Genomic DNA, 22526 nt, shown 5'->3' on the forward strand with positions numbered 1-22526 from the left:
TTTGTTTACATTATACAAGAGATACCACATGTGGCAAAGTTGATAGATGATAAGATTTGGAGTCAGAAACACCTCAGTTCAAAAACTCATACATTTACTAGCCATGTGATCCTTAGAAAATTTAAGGCTTTAGTTTCATCATCTGTAAAAGGGATAATTATACTATTCTCTAAGATGTGAGGATCAAATGAGATAACAAATGTAAAGTGCTTTACAAATTTAAAAACTGTGTAAATGTGAGCAATTGTTATTATCATTGTTATTTCTTGGAAAAATAACTCTAGAAATGGATCTCTTCAATGAGCCTTTGATTTCTTATCCCAAATAAGATACTAAACAAGGAGAAGCATATATAAGGGAAGAAATGTTTGTCAAGGTCATAGAAGATGGTCTGTTCCAGAGAACAATGGACTAGGGATTCCCTATAGATGGGTCAGGCCCTCTAGAGGCTGCTGTTTGTGGATCATATTGTGGTGAAAATTTCAAGCCTCAGCACATTACAGGCCTTCTTAATGAGATCTGTGACTAATTACCCAAAGCTGACTGTCCAGACCATGTTGGATGATCAGCCAATTGAGCTAATAAATCAGTACATATATTTCTAACAGACACTGTGGGTGGACAATGAGTCAGACCCAGCATTGAAAGAAGGGGATGGTCTGGATCTGTATGTTCTCCCTTCATCATTCTCACTCTCCTCTGTTTTATGCCCTCCAGTTTATCATTCTCATTTTTAAAATCACAAAATCCTGAACAGAACACAATACTCTTGGTCTGACCAGGGCAGAAAAAGAGAAATGGGCATCAAGCCTTTAATAATGTAGCTGAAGATCCCATTTATCTTTTTTTTTTTTTTTTTTTTTTTTTTTGGAGGAGGGGAGGAACTCCTGTCATAAAAAAAGTCAAAGTATTCAAGCTCTCTTTCAAAAATCCTTCCAGGGGATTTTTTTTAAACCTGTCTGAAAATCCTATTCTGACAAGATAAAAAACATACATTTTCATTTCATTTCAAATTAGAACAGTAAACAGCTGGATTTCTTCTTTCAAGTGGAGTTCTCCACTCCATGTGTTAGCTTTGTTTCTGATATTTCACCTATCCTTTATTTACTTAACGTAGTTTGACAGGAAATTCTCAGAGAGATAATATATCTCCATTAATAGGGTGACTTGGGGAACATATTCTTAGGTTTCAAGAGGACTGAAACAATAAGTTATCTCTCTGACATTTTTGTCAGCTCCCATCCCATTAATAGCACTAGATAGAGCTTTCCTTCCAATCCATGAAGTCTTATGACTGTTTTTAGGGAAAGCACAGTTTGGTATGTTTCAGAAGAAACTGTACCATCATACTGTTCTCACTAGATAATAGTGCAAATTAAAAAGGCAACCTAATATCCATAAAAATGATGTTCCCACATAAATCAGAGTACTATAAAGAGTGAGGATGAATCAAACAGAGGATTCTGGATGGGTTTGGGGAGAAGACATTTTCAAAAAAATCTTTCACCTCAAGGTCAAGAATTGATATTGAACCAAAAGGCATGTGGAGAAAGGAAATCTGTTCCCTAAAAATGACTTTGGTCCCATTCTTAACAGGAAATTGGTGATGATTTGACAGTTGGTGTCTTTGGAATGTTGGAAGCTTCAACATTTGAAGACTGAATTGGCAATTAGCATAAACTATCCCTGCAAAATGTATTTCTATTAACATTTAGTCAAAAATCTAAAGACAGAATAAATTTTACTACATTAAGCAATAGCTTTATATGTATTATTTTAAGGCTTATGTAATGACATACACATATATATGTGCATATATAAGTACATATGTATATGAATGCATATACACACACATATTTTTTTATTTGACATCTTTTTTTTTCCAGATTTTTTTTTTAAGAATACCAGGATCAGTTGCTTTGTGGAGATAATATAAGTGATTTTCAGTCCAAGTAAAAGAAACTAGCTTATTCAGAGAAACAAAAAGGGATTTATCCACTTCATCCTATAGTACCATGATGATATTCTCTATCCAGATGCTTTAGGTGTTCAGATATATCTTCCAATAACTCACAATACGGGAAGTATAGGATGAAGTAACAGTGCAATTTGTAGCAGAGAGATAAAACCCAAGTAGAAGAACATTTACCTTGAAATGCTATTAATATGAAAGTAATTATGAGGGTTGGTTCTAATTACAGTAGTTGCTTAGACTCTTGATCAAGAATGACAGCTATAGAAAGTCTCCTGGTGCTAAAATGTCACTGCTTTGGTTCAGAAAATTTACCTGGTATTTGCAACTATGAATTAATATTCTTAAAAAAAAAACTGGAAGCTTCATTCAATTTGAAGCTGATTAACAATTTATCCATAAGAACCTTTACCTGTGTTCAACTTTTCCATTGATACTATGGACTCATTTTTCTTTAATTTTCCCAGGTTTGCCTTCACTGCAAGTACATTTTCATGTGGAGAACAAAGTCTCAATATATTTGTATTTTTTAAAGGCATTTGATGATTACTACTGAAGATATTTCCCCCATACTTAAATGAGTAAAAATTATTTTTAAAAGCTTGGCAGTTTTTAACAATCTACATCTCATGTGTTCATAGTATGTAAATTCTATAAATATATCCTATATGTATATTTATACATAGGATGTCCAAAAAAGCTTTAGTGAAGTTCTAATTTTTAATATGTTTGGGATATGATGGGTAGATAAATGATAGATACATATATACATATATAGACAGACAGGCAGGCAGACAGATGGACAGATAGATAGATTTTTATAGATCACACCCTGATATTGAGGGAAGCCAAGCTGGAAACATTAAAGCAAGGACTAGGCTGTTGAGGGAGAGTAATGATAATGGCAGCTAATAACAAAAGACTATGAGTTATTTAGAGAAGTTTAAATCCTATCCACAGCCTTCTGTTGAAGAAGGCAGGGAAGAGTATCTATGTAATAGAATGCTCTTCATCCAAAAGAAACTTCAAGGCAGGAATTTTAGTGAAATTTTTAGGGAAAAAATTTAGTGTAATTATACAATTAGACTTGTAGTTGGACTTAAGTCCAAATACTGCCCTGAACTGCCATTCACTAAGTTACTTCTCCTTTGTGTATCTATTTCTTCATTTGTAAAATGTGAGGATTGGGTTACTTTCTGCACAATGTCTTCCAGCCTAAAATTCTATAATTCTCATTAAAGAAAAAAAAAAGAACACAAAGCAATATTATAAAATGGAAAAGCTACTGGATTTGAGGTCAAAGAACTCAGTTCAAATACCACCACTTACTTCCCAGGTAACTTTGGTAATTCCTTTGGACCTCTGTTTCCTCAATTATAAAATGAGGAAACTAGATTAGAAAATTACTAAGATAACTTCCAGTTTTAAATCTAGTCTACCTGGTTTTTTTGCCCCCAATCTTATGAGAGGGAAAAAATGTTATCCTTTAGGTGTCAAAGCTAGCATTTCATTTTGAAACTAGTTCTTTATCGGTTACAATTTGTCCTTTTATTTAGAAAACTTGTGAATCTCAATGGCTTTATAGGCAACATACATTGATATTTATGGTATTTGTATAGCCATATGGGGGGAAAGGATAAAACATTCACATTTAGTTCTTTTAAACATTCGACATATTTCTTAAAAGTTCATTTTTTTAACATAAAAAGTTTTCTTGTTTATGATGTATGTAAATAAGTTTCTCATCAAAGTAAGATTTATACATGTTCACCTTACTTGACTTTGGAAGAAATCTCTTTGGCTCAGTTCAAAGGACAGATGCCAAGGAAAGGCAGTACTAAATAAAGGCTGGCTCCACTCTTCCCCTCCTCCCTGACCTTAATAATTTTCAGTCTGATGTATCATTCCAGCCTTGTCTTACATTACTTCAGTTTCCACACTCTGTGTTTCAGTCAGACTAGCGTTATTTGTTATTTACCAAGCATATATCCCATCTCCAAATGTTCTTCTCACTTTAACCCCAGAATGCCTAGGTTTTTTAAGTCTTAGTTCAAGGAGTTCCTTGTATGGAGAGGTTTTTTTTTTTTTTTTACTCCTGATTCTTCTAGTTATCAGGGCTCTCCTCTGTCTCAATTCATAATGTATTTATTGAGCAGCAGCATGATATATAAAACATAAAGTCTATTGAGCTCATAGTAACAAAAATGACTTTGACACTTCCTAGCTATGTGACTTTGAACCAGGAATTTGTCATCTTAGAATTTTTTTTTTGTCTTCTAGAAGTAATTTTCTAAATAACTTGCCTCAATTGTTAAATGATAATAATAATACCAATAGAATCGATCTCATAATATTGTTGAGGAATTGAAGTAAAATGAGATGTTTTATTTAAATTTGTAAATTATAAAACACTATATGAAGTTATTATATTTATATCATTGAATCCACACAATAGAATATAAAAATTGCTTCTACCAACGTAAGTTTCACTTGCTCTACAACTTACAGTTTTAAGAGAATTATCTTGAACTCATGGAGATTCAATGACTTGCCAAAGATCACATAGCCTAAATATGTCTGAAGCAAGACTTAAACTCAAGGCTTCCTGGCTCCCAAACACATACTCACTCTCTCTTTCTTCTCTCTCTCTCTCTCTCTCTCTCTCTCTCTCTCTCTCTCTCTCCCCTATGTCACAGTATTTCTCCAGTTTAGCACATAGTAGCTAATTAATACATGTTTAATAAGTTGGATTGAATCAATCCAAATTAAATGATTAGTTTATAGACCATGAAGGATTTTTGTTTCAAGCCCCATAACGGATCTGGAAATGAAATTGCTTTTAAAAACAAGAAATACTGGTTTCTCTCCAGAGCTTTGGACCCTAGACCATTCTCTGATTATTAATCTGTTGCAAAAGGGGCCCCATCTACCACTGGGGCATTAGAGCTATCTACCAAGAGGTCTTCAAACCTCCTTCAAAAGATTATTAAAATCTGAATCTGTTGCTTAATTTTCATTGAACAAATGTCTCACTAGAGTCCGTCCCAAGAGAGCACAGTTGTCTTAGACAATCAGGAATTATTGGGTGCTCATATTGGCCTCTTCCACACATCCTTGTTATCTCTTGCTTGGTTCAGCCACCTGACGCCTCTGAACTTATTGGGTTTTAAATGATTTCAGGCCACACCAGGGGCGCTAATCAGCAAATGAAGTTACTGTTATTTAGTTTACTGTCAGTGTCTTGCCCAGCAGGGGACCTAACCCAGCGCAGGCATCTTGAGAATATTACAGTCGAAACTAGAGCATGGGATTTAACATTGGAAATTAGAAGTTGATCCTACTTCTTAAGCAAAATTGAGATTGACAAAATTGAGGTTTATCTACATAAACCCTTAAACAAAGATGTGGTTCTGAATCAAAATTAGGGAACTGAAAAAATGAAGTTGAGGATTTTGTACTATTTAATTTCTTAAAGGAAACTCTTCTGTAGGGAAAGAAAGATAGGGAGTAGAAATTAGCGGATTTCAGGCTGATTGTAGGAAAAGCAATATGGCCAGGTGGTCCAAAGAATCACTTAGAAAATTATTTCTGTCACTCCTACTATCAAATACAATCTATATTGGGGTTGTGAAGAGTACTAATTATTTAACTGTTCATAACCTAATAAAAAGAAATCTCCTCATTAATTATTCCATAGTCACAACCAAGTTGTTCCCCAATTGCTATCTTTGCCTCCCATCTCTAGATTCTTTCCAATGTATCCTCCAATACAGCTACCAAATTGATATTTCTAAAACACAAATCTGACCATTTCATTTTATTCAAAATTGTTCAATGCCTCCCCAATATTTCTAACAGAAAATAGAAATTCTTCAGTCTGGAATCCAAGCCTTTGACAGTATGGCTCCCATCTACCATTCTGCTCCTCTTCTATATTCCTCTCTCTGTATTCTCTATTCCAATCAAATCAATTTGCTGACTATACAACATTCAAGTCTTCACTTCTGTAGAGTTGATTCTCCTATATCTAGAATGTATTCCCTCATTGCCTCCACCTTAAGGGATGAAGCACAGTGCAAAGTTCTGTTATTTCCTATGTAAGATCATCCTTGATTTTCTCAGATATTAGTACTCTCCCTCTTAAATTTGCTTTCTTAGTTTGCCAATATTTTGTATTTACTTATTCATGTATAACTTACATAACTCAAGTAGAGTATACTCCTCTCATGGACAAGGATTGTTTCTTTTTTTTTTCCTTTGCATGCATATTCTTAGAACACAGTAATAACAAATATTCCTCAAATTGAAACAAATTGTCTGGAAAAGCCAAGCTCAGATTATACTTGGTTCTACAGGCCTTACCTGCTCTGAAAGAGAAAATGAGTCATCATGCAAGTTCCTTCCATACACAACTTCACAGTGGGTCCATTTAGAAAGTGTTTTCTATGAAAACACCTTCAAATGTTTAACTGTAGATCTAAGAAAATAAACATTTGTTTTGGTCAGATTTCAGAAAAATAAGAAAATCGGCTGAGCAAACTGCTTTTGATGAAAAGTTATGCATTCCAGTTGTGTGCCAGCTAAACACATGGTATTCTAAAGACTTGCAAGTGAGATGAGGACTTAACAAGCTCTGTATAAAATGGGGAACTTGGGGAATGAAAAGTCAGGTAATTAACTGGAAGATCTTTGATTCAGATAAGACCAATATGATTCATCATCTTATAGGTCATTTTGACAATTTTATATTGGGTGTGAGATTTAATTGGCAGCCAGCTTAAAACCTGACATAATAGTGATATGCTACCAGAATTTTTAAAAAGTCTACCCTGACTCTCCCTTAGATTGATGCTCCCAATGATGGTGATTCAAGTTTCTGCTTGGCTGACTATAAAGGCAAACATATGATAATGGGTCATCATACATGGAACTGAGCCATCCTGTTAGGTCAGAATATTCTGCTGTGAATTGATAAAAATTGTACTTCTATAATCTAGTCACAAAAGAAAATGCCACTTCCTTGTCTGACTCTTGAAAGGGTTGCATCTTTTTCATATCCACTCTCTTACAGATGTTCATTTTTTTCCCCAATGAAACTATTCTAATAGATATTGCCTCTCATAGGAAAAGGCAAAGCCCTCCTACATATGCAGACTTAGAATTTCCCAATGAAGTATTCTTAGCTTAGGCTTTAAGGTGTATGATAAATGATGAAATTATTATTTTCTCAATACTTAAGGAGCTTCTTCACAGAATTCTATGATTGGAAGGGATCTTTGCATCTATCTGGCTCTAGTCTCACACAATAGAATCTTGACCAGAATACATCTGATACATCTCCATGTGGCCTTTATTGGAGACCTTCCCAGGATGATCTAGTCTTCTTTGGATCAATTCTTATTTGGTAAAAGTTTGACTAATGTCGATTCAAAATGAACCCTTTAATTTCTGTTTAAAGCTGAAGTTTTCTCAAAACAAGTGAAATGGGTTCTTAAATTGACTTTCTTCTGTTTGCATCAAGCATGGAAGAGTGAAATAACATTTGTGTGCTTTCCACCTTTTTTCCTGGAAGTGTCTCTGAAGTCATGATGATTTTTGTATTCTATGCATGGTTATGATCTTTGATGGATCCTATCTCTTTTCTCTTAGAAGAACCACATATAGAGAAGCGCTAGATTAGGTTGAAGGAAAAAAATGAAGGAGATAGAATTCTGCTCTTTCTAGATTTGTAAAAATCCACCAGACTTCTAACAGTAAGAATGCATTTTAAAAGATTGTTCCCTAAACTTCTTTTTGAAACGAAGGCCAAACATTTGAATATTTAGGCTTATTGGATTGGTATGAATGCCAATCATAAAACATGACAGTCTCTGAAAAAATATTCAAAATTAATATCACTGACAAGCAACAATGAAGTGCAATGGATAGGAGTAGATTATAAAACTGAACAAATTAGGAATTATAAAAAGAGTGGTCATCAAAGAAATCTATGAGGGGAAAAGAAGATGTATTGATCAAGAAGTGATAATGACCATTTGCTTCACTGATATCTTTATCAAGAAAACACAAATAATGCTCCTAACATACTAAATTGACCATGTCATAAACAAGATTAAGACAGGGAAGACAGATATGGGTGAATTGCAATAATCATCATTTCAGTGGACATCCACATTGATGTGATCATAGATCCACTTGAATACGCTTCAAGAGTGCTTCAAAGTGAATAAGAGGGTCCAGTTAGTTGGAATAAGCCTTTGGAGAGGCTAAAGTTAGAAGAAAAGTTAGGCCTGATATTTTCTTTGATCTAATTTTCCTAATTTTTTTTCTGACTTAGTTTTCCTCTCTATAAGAATAGGAAGAGAAGTCACTGGTTTCCCATTAGAATTTGTCAGCACTATTGTACCAAAACAAATTGGTGTTATGCAGATAATCAAGTATATAAAGAAAAAAAATACACAAAGATTGAGCATTGCAAATGCTCTGTTTCCAGCTGAAGATAGGTTTGAGCCTTCGCGCCATTAAGTGTCAGTGTCATAATTCCTCATGAACCAACTGGATCCCCAAAGACAGATCTGGCCAAATCTTTTGATGTTTGCTCCTTACAATACAGTTTTTTTGTTTGTTTGTTTGTAGTTAGGACAGATGACTCATTTAATTATGTACTTTATTATTCGTTTATTCAGAGATTATTTTTAGATATCTGAAATAAATCTGCCCATGAGTGGCTCTCAGTTTTGATGGCTCCTTTGACATCTTAGTTTAAAAGAAATGCATCCAGTTTTTTAAGCCTTTTTTTTTTTTTTTTTTTTTTTGGTGTGTCTCTTAGTGTTCCTTTCTCTTGAAACTGTACCTTCCAGGAATCATTTCTTACCTAGGCTAAACACTGAATGGGTGTTGCCTCAGACAAACTGAGACCTGGGAAAGACTTTAGCTTAAGAAGGCCATATCTTCCACTGCATCTGAAGCCATTTCCAAACATCCTGATCTATGTCTTACAACTGGATCCAGATGGTTCTGGAGAAAAAGACTAAGCTAGAGACTTTGCACAGCCTTGCCTCACTTAATTCTAATTAACTAGCAAGTCAAGACATCACCTTCTTGATGTCATTGGTTCTCTGAGAATGAAGGACAAACAACAATCCAGGAATCAATAATTGGAACTGAAGATGCTTAGCCTAGATCATTGAAAACAGGGAAAACGAGCAATCTACAAGGATATAATCGGATTTTTTTTGTTTGACTTTGCTTTATATCTCTTCTGTCTTGTTTATTGAATTGGCTTTATTCATCTACTCAATAAACCTTTTATTAAGCTCCTATTATATGCTAGGCACTGTGCTATGTGCTAGGAATATAAAAAGAAGCAAAAAATTATCCCTGCCTTCTAGGAGCTAACAATCTAATGGAGAAGAAAACATGCAAACCTATCTATCTATCTATCTACATATCTATATAGTTTTATATCCACATATCTATGTGTATATATATATATGTACATATATATATACGTACATATATATATATACATATACACATATATCTATCTATATACAAAGCAAGCTGTATATAGAATAAATAGTAAATAAATAAAAGAGAAGGCATTTACGAGGGGTTAAGGAAAGCTTCCTATAAAAGGTGGGGTTTTGATTGAGACTTAAAGGAAACTATGGAGATCAGTAATCTCAGAGAAAGAAAGTAAGCGTCCAAAATTGAAAATGGAATGTCTTGTTAGTGGAACACTAAAGAAGTCAGTATCACTGACTAAAAAGAATATGTGTCTAGAAGTGAGGCATAAGAAGACTGGAAAAGTAGGAAACAGCAAGATTAGCTTTGAATGCTAAATAGGACACTCAGTATTTGCTTTTGGAAGCAAATAGAAAGCCACTAAAGTTTATCGAATAAGGGAGGTGCCATGATCAGATGTTTGATTTAGGAGAATCATTTTGATGGATGATGAAAAATAGATTTGAGTGGAGAAAGACTTGAAGCAGACCCACCAACAATCAAGTTATCAGGTGATGATGGCCTACATTGGAGTGAGGGCGATGTCAAAGTAGAGAAGAAAGCATATTTGAGAGATTTTGTCAATATGAAATTGACAGGCTTTGGTAATAACCTAGATATGAGAGATGAGAGATAGTAGGACACCCATGTTTAAATGGTGTGATCTGGTTGAGGAACTAGCAATGGAGATTTGAGAAGAAGTAGTCAGGTAGATAGGAGGAGTAGCAGGAAAGAGTAGTGTCCTAAAAATTAAAGAAAATAGAATATCAAGAAGGAAAGAGTAATCAACACTATCAAAGTCTGTAGAGAGGTCGAGGAGAATGAGGACTGAGAAAGGCCATTGGATTGGCAACTAAGCAATTATTAGTAATTTAGAGCAATTTCAAAGGAATGATAAGATCAAAGACCAGATTGTAAGAGGTTAAGAAGAGAGTGAAAAGAAAAAAAAGTTGGAGGTCCTTATTGTAAATAGTCTTTCGAAGAAGTTTAATTTAGTCTGCTTGGGTGCAGGAGAAAAAACAAGGGAAAATGAGGTAGAAATAACAAGAAAACATGGGTTCAAATTAAAGGAAAAAATGCCTTCTGATTAAATATGAAATATCCAAAGTTTAACCCCATCTAATGAACATTTGTTTAATTACTATGTATGAGACTGCATCTCAAATGCTGGGAATATGTACACAAGATACATATATACTGTACCTTTGAGAAACCTCATTAGTGGAAAAAATAGAATGGTCAATTTCCAAAACTACATATATTTATGTATAAAGAGAAAAGGATGAAACATGAATCCCTGGAGTGCTTCACTAAAGAGCTTTTCTCAAATTGACATACAAATATTAATGAATTATACCATTGGGATCTGGACTTTTCAACCAGGTCTGATCATTGTAATGGTATTATTGACGAATTTACATTTTCCCAAACTGTCCATGAAAATAACATAAATGACTTTGTCAAACATTTGGCTAGGTATCTATAACTATAATATTTCCATGATTGATTAGTTCAGAAACTCAATTTTAAAAATTGAAATAAGGTTAGGCTGGTATGACCTGTTCCCAATGAAGTCATACTGGCTTTTTGCCAGGTGTTTTTTTTTTTTTCCTTACTTTCCAGAAATAGCTCTGAAAAAAAGCCCACTTCATGTTCAAGACATCACCTTCATGAGTTACTGGATCTTATTGGTGGTCCTTTTCAAGAACAAAGGACCAGCAACAACTAGCTTTGGGGGAATGATTATTTCCTTTCTATCAGTAACTCTTCTTTGCAAAATAATGCCCTAGAATTTTGACAGCCATTCACAAATTATCTCTTCTTCCTTTAGATTTCAACTTCCTGTTAGCTATTTTTATCTAATCTTGTCTAGGTCCAAGATTATTTACAGTACCAAAAAATCCAAAAACATAGTACCAAAACCATAGCTCTCATGGAGCTTACAATCTAGTAAGAAGAAAAGAAACAAACACACTTAGCTGTTGAAAGCAGAAATCTTTATTTGAGCTTTCATCCTTTCTCAAGGCATAGAGAATTTAAAGGATTTTATTATAAATACATCAAGGTAGCAATACATTGATGGGATGATCATTGGGAATCAGCAATGGCTTCAAGGTGGAGACAACTTTTATAAGTAACTTTAAGACAATCCAAAGAGGTCCCTCTAAACAAAACAAAACAAAACAAAACAAAAAAAGATTAGGACTTTAAATCTTAATTCCTCTTCAAGGCAGTAAGACCATGGCAATTTGTAACAGGGTATGTGACAAAGAACAGGTGATACAAAAAGCTGCAGGCTTGGTATCTACTTTCCTCCCAGAACCTCCCCCAAAACTAAGTTAAGTAAGAAATAATTAACTAAGTTAATTAATATTAGCATATAAGATGGTTGGAAGCAATGGGTTAAATGAGTCCACAGAATGTTCAACACTATTTTACAATAATACCCAAAAAGTATCGTATAGAGTTCTATGTAAGGTTTCTAGAGTTAGTCACTACTTACTGGATTAATCCAGGAAGGCATAATATAGGGGGTGACATTTCAGCTGGGTTTTAGGATCAAATAGGGATGGAGCATAGGAAGAACTTTGCAGACATAGAATAGCATTATATATTACATAATGTATTAAATAAAATACAAAACATATAACATATTAAAAGATAATTAGTACTTATTGATTATTAAGTATCTACAACCAGATACTGGGCTGGTTGTTGGCAAGACAAATATAAAAATGAGATATTCCGTGGTTTCAAGGGATTTATATTATAAAAAAGGAAGCACTACAAATAATAAAGTGCAGTCACAAAAGGGAATGGTCAGTGGGGCCATAAGGAAGTTGACTGGCCTACCCTTTCCAGAAACAATGACTTGATCATCTTTCCCAGAGAAGAAGTAAAAAGGGAGCGCTGGTATGCCTGAATATGGCTACAGGATAGATGTTAAGATGTCCTAGGTAAATGGATTATAATGGGTAGTCAGGGGTTGATTAGAGGTAATGAATTGGATAAGTGGCACTCATTCATTCTCTCACCAATCAGGTCAGGTCAGTACCAAAGATGGAGTTTATATTTGAGTCCATTATTGTCTCCAGGTACAGACTCTCCAAGTCTGGTCTAGAGTTTGCCGTTCTTGATAGAATGTGTTTGACACCTCTGAGTTATTGTACTGTGGTCTCTGAGATCCCTTCCCATTCCAGTGTTTGTTTCTGTGATTCTTTCAAATTTCTGTTTGTTGTAAAAAGTCCTCATATCTGGTCTAATGGATGAAGAATTAAACCTGGGATCACAAAAGCGGGGTTCAATTTTGTTTCAGACAAATTTTGTGAATGGGCAAGCCATTTACAACCTCAGTGAGCCTCCATTTCCTTTTCTATAAAATGGGGCTGATAGTAGCTGAGATGTTGAGAGAAGCAAATGAGATAATATATGTAAAGCAATTTGCAAGGCTTAAAGCACTACACAGATTTGAGCTATTACCATGTTCATTAACAGGCATTTTCTGGGAACCTTCTACATATGCATATATACCCTCTACATAAGAAAGGGGGGTCATTTTCTATCCATCTATTTCAAAGATCTCAAATAGAGCTCAAATTCTGAGTGCTATCTTGACCCAAAGTTAAATCTTTCTTATTAACAGAAGGTTAACAGAAAACAAGAATTCTTCACTTCCTCAATTTTTACTATGGAAAGCCTTAAAAAGGATCCGTCATTCTATAGTAAAGTATTGGGACAGTAGCCTTTGAAAAAGATGTACAATCTAATTAAAATGGGGAGATTATCCTCCTTTGGAATATTTGCAAAGCCTAGAAAGGTAATTTAATGAAATGTATACAATTTTATCTGGTTTTAATTTTTAATGAAATAATTTATAATAAGTGCCCTTCATACTTATTTCCTTCAATTACCTGCATTAACCAAACTTAGGAACCTGTTTACAAACAGACAGAAACTGGGGGAAAGCTTCATGGTAAGGAGGGATCTGAGGCCTTAATGAAGCATACCACCAATCCCTTTTTCCTTCTATTTAATGTTACATTTGAGCTTGGGTAGGGATTAGTCCCTGTTTGAGGTCTCATAAATTTAAAAAAAAAAAAAAAATCAGATAACCTAGGGATTTTTTTAAAACATGCTTTCCAATTCATTGCATTAGATATTGGGGATGTTTGGTTGCCCAGAACAATGATTACATACATAAGAATAAAACATATTCAATTTTCATCATAATGAAACACCAAACAGCTTATTTCACAACATAGACACGTACTCCCAAAGAAACCCTGAATTCTTTCTATTGTGTCCCAAAATACTAGAAATTATCCTCCTATGGACAAGTATATGTACATATAGACATATCTACATGCATGCACACCTGTATGACTTCCTTAACCAGATCAGAACCTAGCAAGTTGGGTATGAAGTTCAGTCTATTTCTAGGGAAAATTTAGCTAATGGGGGAGAAGGACATTGACCCCAGGATGCCAGTTCATAGGGATAAGAAAGAGAGATCATATTGGAATGTGGGTGGGATTGCATTAACGGAGGGACAATGAATGGTCTAGCGAGGATTGCTGCTGGGAGGAAGTGTGCCATTTGGTATATTATTTTTAAATATCCTAGATGCAGAACTCAGTTGTATCTGAACTGCTAAGGGATGGCTGCAGCTACCAGTCTTTGAGGTCTTGGTCTTTATATAACTTTATATAATTCTACCTGGTTAATTGGAACATTTTTGAAGTTACAAAATGGAAGGGAAAGAAAATATGAAATCCATGTTTTAATATTAATTAGGGGAGAATAATAATTAACAATAATATTAAATAAACTATAATAATTAAGAGGGGGATAGAGACACAAATCTTAGTGGTTAAATAATTTCTCTCAGGTATAAACAGGGTTCCTGAGTAGAAAGCTGGCATTGGAATCAGATTCATTTCCTGTTTCAAATACATAGGAATTATGTGACCTTTGGCAAGTCAATTAAAGTGCCCCAGGTAATGTTCTAAAACGATTAACTACAGGGGAAGCTAGATGGTCCAGTGAATAAAGCAGAGTCAGGAGGACCTGAGTTCAAGTTTGATCTCAGACACTTAACACTTTCTAGCTGTGTGACTCTGTGAAAGTCATTTAACCCTAATTGCCTTAGCAAAAAAAAAAAAAAAAAAAAAATTAACTACATAGAGTACAATGATTTGTCTTGGTAGAGGACCCCCATCAGTAGAATTTCTTTTTCAAATATTCAAACACTGAAATGGATTTATGACGTTGATTCTCCAATACATTCTTCAGTGATGGAGATTGTACTCATCTACTTCTAGGTATCTTATGAGATTTGTCCATAATTTCCCCAAAGTTCACCACAATTGGTCCTTACTTTCTCCAGCTATCACCACAGCACCAATCAAGAACTCTGTCCTGGATTGCCTGTGTCACCTGACCCATCTTTTATCTCTCCCAGGCAGATCTATGATGAGGTCTATTATCCCCATTATTCTTTGGAGTCTCTGGCTCCATGTGACTTTCCATTGTCCTATTTGGGATATTTCTTTTTAGTTTTTTGGAGGCTTTGGTGCTCCATGTTTCATTGTGCTAGATCGTTGTTGTTCAGTCATGTCTGACTCCTTGTGACTCCATTTGGAGTTTTCTTGGCAAAGATACTAACGTGGTTTGCCATGGTTTCATTCTCCAGCTTATTTTATAGATGAGGAAATCGAGGCAAACAGGGCCAACAGACTTGCTCAGTCATACAACTAGTAAGTGTCTGAGGTCAGGTTTGAATTCAAGAAGCAGAGTATTCCTGACTCTAAGATGGTACTTTGTGCACAATGGCACCACCTGGCAGTTCCTTTCACTATGCTATAACATCCTCATAAATAATATTAAATTGATGGGTGTTTCTTTTCACCATCTTTCTCAAGCGTAGACCCAGCTCACTGTCTAATTGAACTATTTATTCCAGATATACATACTACATACCATGGTTTAATTCTATACGGTCCATCCAAATACATAGTGAAACTCATTCAAAAGACATTCTTCAACCAGTTGGTCTTTTCTGCATGGATAGATGGGCCAAAAACTTTTGAGTGATTAATAGAATGACCCTAGGAAATTCTGCCATGTTTGGGAGCTTGACATTCCTAAATCAGCAGGTCATCTCAAAACAGGAGCATCTGAAGGATCACACAATCCATACAAATCCTTCACTAAGCCAGATCCTGTCTTGATCTCTGTTATCTTCCTACTGTCATGTTATTATTAGAGTAAACTGAATGGGGTATTTCTATTATAGTTTCCAAGAAATCTATAAAAATCTTGATATGAGGATAGAATACACTTGGCCATAAAAAAGCTGATAGGGCAACATACTTCCTACCAAATAATTTTTTTCATAATAAAAAAAATTAAGTATGATGCTATCTTATTTTCCTTCCACTTTTAGCCAATTGTGAATTGATAAACATAGCAGTTCCATTGTGGAATACTGCTAGTAAAATTCAGCTTTGTTCTCTACTAGTTCAGGTAGAAATGACATTACAAAAAGTTCTGCAGAGATGGACATGTTAAGATATTTATGCTCTCTCAATTGATTTGTCCCCCATTTTATTATATTCCAGCAATTTTTTTTTTTGTCCTTGCTTTTGGTATCTTTATCTCCTTCAGATCCCTTGTATATCAGTCTTCAAATGGCCTTACAATTACATTGACTTATCTTCTCTATGACTTGTTCTTATCAAACTTCTTTTGCCCTTTTTCTTCTCTTTAGTGCTACTAATATCTTCTTGTTAAAGGATTATGGTATTAGCAACCAAGTGCAATGATTCCTCTCCTTGATAGCAAAAACAGTTTGCTGAAAGAATTTTTTCAAATCTTTCCCATATCTTTTCTGCTTATAAACTTTCTCATTTACATTCTTGAATGACAATGAGATGACTTTATTTATTTAGATATTTTGCCAAGCTCTCTTTAAGTTGTTATTATACTCCACAGATTCTGTTTGTTATACGAGATAGTGTTATCCATAAATATCCAAAATATAATATTTTACAAATAAGTTTTGCTTTAAAAAAAAAGCCTTATTTTTGTAACCATAGCAATTAAAAAACAATAGAAGTAAGAACAACAAAAATAAATGACCCTCGATTGCAAGGAGTTACAGTGGCAAAGTGATGAGGAAGGGGAAAGTGCTAGGAATCCCAAAGCTCTAAGGCTTTCAGTGAACTCTTGTTTCTAGGCTAAATGTACATTAAATATGTGATCCTTGTTCATTGAAAGGGTGTCTGAATCATGTCAATCTCAATATTCTTGGTATAAATGAAAATTGAAGAAAGAAAAAAAGGCATATCTATTTGTTAAAATAGCTCACAGAAAATTCTAGAATAGACAGTTAAAGAAAATAGTAAAGTGGGTTCTATTGTATGCAAAGAAGATAAAAGAAATAAATTAATAGGACATTTGAAATTATCGGTAAATTCTAAGTAAGTGCAAAAAAAAAAGGCAATCATAATAGTATAAGTAGCATGTATGCCAACATCAGTGACTGGGAACAAATGGTAGAAAAATAAATCCATAAAGAACTTGATAAGATCATTCAAATGAAATAAACATACATTCTGGTACTTAATGAAAAGTTGAAAAAGAAGTATATGGGAAAGTTTGGTTTAGGAGAAAGAATGCTATAGGCCAAAGACAGTTCATATAGAAGATATATGTTTTTATATCAGGAACACTTTATAAATTTTTTTAAGGATAAGATTTGGACACTAGGAAAAAAAACTATATTTTGCCAAACAGGACCCCAAAACATTGTTATTAATGTACCAGATCTCTGAACACAATGATACCATTGACTCAACAAGGCTAAGAATAGAATTCATGTTAAAAAGAAAAAGAAAAAAAGATCAAGGGAAAAAATACTCTGTATCATGAAAAACAATTTAACCCTGAACTGTTAAAAAGATTAGTGATTTTTTTCTTGAAAATTGAAAACAGAAATAAGATAGATATTAAATATAATAATTCTAACTAGAATTTAACCAGTGTAAATTAATTGCCACAAGAGGAATGTCAAAAGGTCAAAGAAAACACTTTATTCAGCAGACATCTGATATTCTTTTTTTTTTAATAATAGCTCTTTATTTTCAAAATATATACAAAGCTAGTTTTCAGCATCCATCCTTGCAAAACCTTGTATTCCAATTGTTTTCTCCCTCTCTTCTCCCTGCTAGACAGAAAATAATCTAACACATGTTAAATATGCACAATTCTTCTATATATTTTGCAACATTTATAATGTTGCATAAGAAAGATTACATCAAAAAGGAAAAAAAGGAAAAATAAAACAAAAAGCTAGTAAATAGCAACAACAAAGATGAAAATACTATGTTGTGATCCACACAGTCCCCAGTGTCCTCTCTCTGGGTGCAGATTGCTCTCTCCATCACAAGTCTATTAGAATTGATCTGGATCACTTCATTGTTGAAAAGAGCCACATCCATCAGAGTTGATCATTGCATAATTTTGTTGCTATGTATGATGTTCTCTTTGGTTCTACTCATTTCACTTAGCATCAGTTCATGTAAGTATCTCCAGGCCTTTCTGAAATCATCCTTCTGATCATTTCAATAATATTCATATGCAATAACTTATTCAGCATTCCTGAATGGATGGACATCCACTCAGTTTCCATTACAAAAGGGACTGCTACAAATATTTTTGCACATGTGGGTCCTTTTCCCTTTTTATGATCTCTTTGGGATACAGAACCGGTAGTGATACTGCTGGATCAAAGGGTATGCACAGTTTGATAACTCTTTGGGCATAGTTCCAAATTGCTCTCCAGAATGGTTGGATGAATTCACAATTGCATCAACAATGCATCAGTGTCCCAGTTTTCCCACATCACTGCCAACATTTATTATCTTTTCCTCTTATCTTAGCCAACCTGAAAAGTATGTAGTGGTACCTCATAGTTATCTTAATTTTCAACTGTCTGATTAATAGTTATGCCATTTTTTAAAAATATGACTAATAATAGTTTTAATTTATTCATCTGAAAATTGTTCATATCGCCTTTATTCTTATAAATTTGAGATAATTTTATATATTTTAGAAATCAAACTTTTATCAAAGACCTTGGACATAAAAAACATTTTCCCAGTTTTCTCTTTTCCTTCTAATCTTCTCTGCATTGATTTTGTTTGTTTAAAACCTGTTCAATTTAATATAATCAAAATTATTCCATTTTGCATTTCATAATGTTCTCTAGTTCTTCATTGGCCATAAATTCTTCCTATTCCATAGATCTGAGAGATAGACTATTCTTTGTTCTCCTAATTTGTTTATAGTATTACACTTTATGTCTAAATCATGAATCCATTTTGACCTTAACTTGATATGTATTAGATATTGGTCAATGGCAAGTTTCTGCCATACTATTTTTCCAATTTCCCCAGCAATTTTTATCAAATAGCAAATATCCCAGAAGCTAGAGTATTTGGCTTTATCAAACACTAGATTACTATAGTCATTGCCTACTGCATCTTGTGAATCTAACCTATTCCACTGATCGAACTACTCTATTTCTTAGCCAATACCAAATGGTTTTGATGACTGCTGCTTTAAAATATAGTTTTAGGTCTGGTACAGCTAGACCACTTTCATTTGCATTTTTAAAAATTAATTCCTTTGAAATTCTTGGTCTTTTGTTCTTCCAGATGAATTTTGCTATTATTTTTTTCTTGCTCTGTAATTTCTTGTCATTTTGATTGATAGGGCACTGAATAAGTAGATTAATTTAGGTAGAATTGCCATTTTTATTATATTAGCTCATTTATTATATATATGAGCACTTGATATTCTTCCAGTTGTTTAGATCTAACTTTATTTGGGTGGAAAGTGTTCTGTAATTGTGTTCATATAGTTCCAGATTTTGTCTTGACAGGTAGACTTTCAAATATTTTATATTGTCTACCATTATTCTAAATGGAATTTCTCTTTGTATCTCTTGCTGCTAGACTTTGTTAATAATATATAGAAATGCTGATGATTTATGTGAATTTATTTTATGTCCTATAACTTTGCTAAAGTTATTAATTGTTTCTAGTAGTTTTTTACTTGATTCTCTAAGTATACCATCATATTATCTGCAAAAAGTGATAATTTTGTTTCCTCATTACCTACTCGAATTCCTTTAGTTTCTTTTTCTTCTCTTATTGCTAACATTTCTAAAACAATTTAGAATAGTAATCATGATAGTGGGTGACCTTGTTTCATCACTGAAATTATTGGAAATACTTCTAGTTTATCCCCATTATATATGATACTTGCTGATGATTTCAAATAGAGGCCATTCACCATTTTTAGGAAAACTCCATTTATCCCTATGCTCTCTAGTGTTGTTTGTTTTGTTTTGTTTTTAATAGGAATGGGTGTTGGATTTTATCAAATGCTTTTTCTATATCAATTGAGATAGTCATATGATTTCTATTAGTTTGGTTATGAATATAGTCAATTATGCAAATAGTTTTCCTAATATTGAACCAACCATTCCTGGTACAAATACTACTTGGACATAATATATTATCCTGGGAAAAATTTGATGTAATTTCTTTGTTAATATTTTAAAATTTTTGCAACAATATTCATTAGGAAAATTGATCTATAATTTTTTTTCTCTGTTTTGACCTTACCTAGTTTAGGCTTCAGTACTATACCTGTGTCAAAAAGGAAATTATTAGGACTCTTAGTTTCTCTATTTTTCCAAATAGTTTGCCTAGTATTGGAATTAATAAACATCTGATATTCTTGTAAAAGTTAAGAGAGAAAAGAGTTCTAAATGCTGTAGAAATATAGGTCTGGTAAAAAATAACAAAACAAGCAAAAATGCCCCATTGTTTCCAAAATTATATAGTTCAGTTATACCTACACCAACATACAGTCTAATAACGGCATCAAACAAGACTGAAATAACTCAACATGATGAGAAAGTATTTTGGGAAATAATTAAATTCACAGCAATGTGGTTTTAGTTGGAAAGAAAACTGAAGTCTGAATTTGAATCAGTTTGGCCAGGTATTCCCTCATTGTGTGACCTAAGGAAAGCAATGTTTGTCTTTATCAGATTTTATTTCTTTTCTGTAAAATAGAGATAATAAGATTTGTATTATCTATCTCATTGGGGTCTATGAAGAAAGCAACTTGTAAAGCTAAAAGCTTTATATTCAATGTAAAAGCCTAGGTGTCTAAAAGTAAACATATTTTCCCATCTAAACCAAAATGTCTTCCAAGGTTATCCCACCCCAGGGCACCATCATCCTCCTAGTCACCTGATTATGTAACTTTGAAGTTGTTCTAGATTCTTCTTCTCCCTTGATATATTCTATCTATAACTAATCAGTTGCTATTTCATATTTATTCTACTTCCTCAACATCATTCATATCCCTGCCCTTCTTCCTTCTCACAGATCCATCATTCTAATTCATTCAGCTTTCCAAACAAGGAAAAGGTTCACTCTTGTCTCTTCCAAGATTCACCTACCTTCTCACTCCTCCCACTTCAGTGACTCTATGTTGCCTATAGAATTAAATGGTCAACCATGAGTTTTAAAATGCCTTGCAATCTGACTCTAACTCATCATTCCAAATTTGGTTCATATTTCCTCCCCTCACACACATCATATTGCAGAAAATCTGAACTACTAACTCAACTCCCCAAATAACATTTTATTTAGCACCTCTATAAATCATTTTTCAAATGAAAAAAGCAAAGCCTCTTCTACTTCGCTCCTTTAAACCATTATCTTCTTTTAAGGTCAGCTTTGGAAAATTTCCTCTGTGAAGTTTTCCCTACTTTTAAGCATTTTTAATATATTTTCCCCCCTAGTTACAATCAGTTTCCTCTATATCAGTTCATATGTCTTTCCCAGGTTTTTTTTATCATCTCCTTCCTCTTTATTAAAGCACAATAGTATTCTATTATATTCATATAATATAATTTCTGGAGCAATTCCACAGCATTGTACTTTCTTTCCTCTATGGTCCAATATGAAATCACTTATGCCACATTATAGAATCATGTATAGTATAATATAAGTAAGTTCATAGTTGACTGTATAGAATATATGAAATTTATTTTTTAAGACAGAAATTTTTAATTTTTTTATTATTAAACTGGTACTTTGCACATGGAGTTTACTATATATATTTCTTAAGTCGAATTGAATTCATATTTTTATTATTAAGTTAAGAATCAGTTTATTCGGTTATAAGCCAAATACATACTTTATCTTTCTGAGACCTTTATAACCTAAAGATGTTTACTACATGTAATTGTCAAATAAACATCCAAAGTAGAAGTACAAATCAATTGAACTACATTTTTTTAAAAAAAAGATTGGTTTTCAAACTATCACTCTTTGCAGATGATATGATGGTATACCTAGAGAACCCCAGAGATTCTACTAAAAAGCTATTAGAAATAATTCATAATTTTAGCAAAGTAGCTGGCTACAAAATAAATCCCCATAAATCCTCAGCATTTTTATACATCACCAACAAAACCCAACAGCAAGAGATACAAAGAGAAATTCCATTCAGAATAACTGTTGATACCATAAAATATTTGGGAATCTATCTACCAAAGGAAAGTCAGGAATTATATGAGCAAAATTATAAAAAAGTCTCCACACAAATAAAGTCAGACTTAAATAATTGGAAAAATATTAAGTGCTCTTGGATCGGCCGAGCAAACATAATAAAGATGACAATACTCCCTAAACTAATTTATTTATTTAGTGCTATACCAATCAGACTTCCAAGAAAATATTTTAATGATCTAGAAAAAATAACAACAAAATTCATATGGAACAATAAAAAGTCAAGAATCTCAAGGGAATTAATGAAAAAAAAAATCAAATGAAGGTGGCCTAGCTGTACCTGATCTAAAATTATATTATAAAGCAGCAGTCACCAAAACCATTTGGTATTGGCTAAGAAATAGATTAGTGGATCAGTAGAAAAGGCTAGGTTCACAAGACAGAATAGT

This window comes from Antechinus flavipes, chromosome 1 (genome assembly GCF_016432865.1).
Source record: "Antechinus flavipes isolate AdamAnt ecotype Samford, QLD, Australia chromosome 1, AdamAnt_v2, whole genome shotgun sequence".
Taxonomy (NCBI): Eukaryota; Metazoa; Chordata; class Mammalia; order Dasyuromorphia; family Dasyuridae; genus Antechinus; species Antechinus flavipes.